This window comes from Empidonax traillii, unplaced genomic scaffold, assembly GCF_003031625.1.
Source record: "Empidonax traillii isolate 1590-97213 ecotype Southwest subspecies unplaced genomic scaffold, ASM303162v1 scaffold848:size342660, whole genome shotgun sequence".
Classification (NCBI taxonomy): Eukaryota; Metazoa; Chordata; class Aves; order Passeriformes; family Tyrannidae; genus Empidonax; species Empidonax traillii.
The window spans coordinates 97,055-99,703 of record NW_020956041.1 but is presented as its reverse complement, the minus strand read 5'-3'; the positions used below and the strand labels follow the sequence as shown (position 1 = coordinate 99,703).

The 2,649-nt window shown below is 45.2% G+C and overlaps 1 long non-coding RNA gene across 1 annotated transcript in view; it reads right to left on the bottom strand.

Moving 5' to 3' along the window:
- The window catches only part of LOC114067024, a 51,030-nt gene continuing 48,381 nt past the window's right edge, over positions 1 to 2,649 (bottom strand). The window contains exons 3-4 of the long non-coding RNA XR_003573297.1: positions 870 to 1,116; positions 1 to 192 (exon numbers count right to left, since the gene is read on the bottom strand). This is a non-coding gene — a long non-coding RNA (uncharacterized LOC114067024). The remainder of the gene's footprint in view (positions 193 to 869; positions 1,117 to 2,649) is intronic.

The following is a 2,649-nucleotide window of genomic DNA, read 5'->3' as shown; positions in this document are numbered from 1 at the left end:
GACCTTCCCTCTGTGAAAGCAACCAGCAGGTAGGTACACTGGTACCTCCAGCCGACCTACTGTGTGCTCTGTCAGCCTACCTCCGAATACAGCTCACAGATGCCTCCGGCGATGACAGTCCGGCTCGCTGCAACCTCTGAACATCAAGGAAAGAAGCCTTTTCCTTACCATTGTGAAGTGTTCTGTAAGCTGCTAAACAAACAACAAAAAAAAGGCAAGCTTATGAGATCTCAGAACTTATGAACTTTCTTTCCTAGTCAAAAAGCAGCCAACGTTTCATCAACCTGTACTGACACTTCTGCAGCTCCCTGGCCACGAGTGGCGCTTTGCATGTGCTGACTTGCTTCACCCTCACAGGCTGAACCTCTAGAAAGCACTAAGTCCTCAGAGAGACAAACTGAGACACTTCTTCAGCTTTGCAGGGCTGGGTTGCTGAGGGAAGTAAGTCCACACTCAGCGAGATCAAGATTTTACATAAACCAGCTCTCCTGTCCCCATAGAAATCAGGCTCACTTGCAGGTCAGTGACCAATCCTTTCTTCCACCTATATTACGCCTCTATTTAGGAAAAACCCCACTCCACTGCTACTTTCCCCTATTACATGACATTATTAACTGCTTTACTTACCCTACCTCTAGCACTTTCCTTTCAACCAGCATTATAGTTTCGAATTCATGTGGTGTGCAGGTGACTACAACTCAGAGACACCAGCCAAGACTACAGCTGCCATTTCTGATGAGGAACAATCACAACAACTTAACACAAGTCTTAAGACTACCACATGATTATGATTATGGCAATATTTACCAACATGTAACCTTTTCCAGAAGCGCAGGAAAACCAGAGGGCCTATTCTTACATGTACTAACCTGGCAAGGAGTTCATCAGCTTCGTGTTGGATGGGCGGCTCCAATGCCTTGGAAGGAAGGACCGTAGGTATGAGCTGTGCTTGCTCCTTCCACACGCGTTGGCTTACACACATCAACTCTGTGCAGGAGACTAACGCCAACATGATTGTGATGGCGAGTTCTAATGGGAACACCAGCATTAATTCCCATCTGTCTAAGCAACTGGCAGTGTCCATCAATTACGGCAAGAGCCAACTAACAGTTGCAGCTGCAAAATAAAAAGAGCAGAATTAACATTTCAAGTTTCTGTCATTCACCTGAATTTTTTACAGTTGTAATTAGCAAGCTGCAGAAGCTGTCAACAATCAACATCAGCCAATCTGTCTGCACCAGGAACCCAAGAGCATGCCAGAAATTGTCTTAGACAGGTTTTTTTCCTCTTGCTTCCCACCATTAGAATTTTCCCTTCAATCTCCCCACAACACTCATCTCTTTTACCACCAGTCACTAGAACTGAACATTTCAAAACAGTGAGAGACAGAATGACACTTAACTGATACAGTCATAATTATTTCCTTTCTCCAAACCTCAGTATCATAACATGCTGCTCTCTCCCCAGGCCTCTGCCTCCCTACCCGCACAGGAGCAACGCTGCAACCCCTTTCCAAAAATGCAACCCCTTTCCAAAAATGCAACCCTTACCCAACTCCAAACATTCCTTTCTGGGGGATACTGAGAAATTTAAAGCTTTCCAGCTGAAGACCTGCTCTTTGATGAGCTAGTGCAACCGGTTTCCCAATCCGCACCAGAAGAGCTTGTCACAGCATCCACCTGGCTCCATTTACCCAGGAACCCCCAAACAACCAATGCTTCAATTTTTGTCTGTTGCATCAAACCACACAAAAATGAAACACGCAAACAAATATATCAAGACAAAACCAACCAACTCCAAATGCTTGCTTTTTTCAGGGCTAGCCAGAAACCAATACATTTTAAACACTGAGAGTGTAGAAAGAAAGCATCCTGGGAGACTATAGACACCTTGAATCAGATGGTCTGCTCTGATGGGGGAAGTTATGTTGATTGTTGAGGCTTTTTTAATAGGCCTGGGGGGTTTTCTGTTGTTTTTTGGGGTTTTGTTTGCTTGGCTTGGGTTTATCTGGGTTTAGTTACTTTTTGTTTCTTTTTATACGAAGTCCTCACATTTTCAAAGCTACTGATCTTTATCAGAACAAGTTGTGGCAGGGACAACACATATCTCATTATCAATTAAGAGCTGATTTAACCTCTGCATTCACAGTAGATTAGAACACAGGGACAGCTGTAAATGTCCAGCTCTCACAGGTGCATCCCCTTCTGTACTCTCTTACTACCTGTTAAAAGGAAAGCTCTTCAGCAAAAACCTCATCAACCTGAGGGCACAACAGGCAAGTACAAAAAAACTCCCACTCCGAAGAAGTGGCTTAAACCTCTTAGTACAATATTGCGCAGAGTTCATCTGCTTTGAAACCACAGGACGCAAATCTTTTTCCCAGCAAAACGGTGAGACATGGACCTGCTTCCAGCCTGGCATAGTGAGAAACAGCCTAAACCTCTTGGAGGGCCCTCTCTTGCCAAAACTAGCTGGGCATTGCTTCCCAATCTGGCAAACCCCCTTTTTCCTCAAACTCATCTTGGGAACAGCAGGAAGGATATGGCATCATCATTCAAGAATAAGGAAACTGAAACCAGGACTCCAACCCCGCAGCCGAGGCCAGGCACCACCCAGCACCTTAAAGTGCCGGAAAGCACTCCCTCCCCC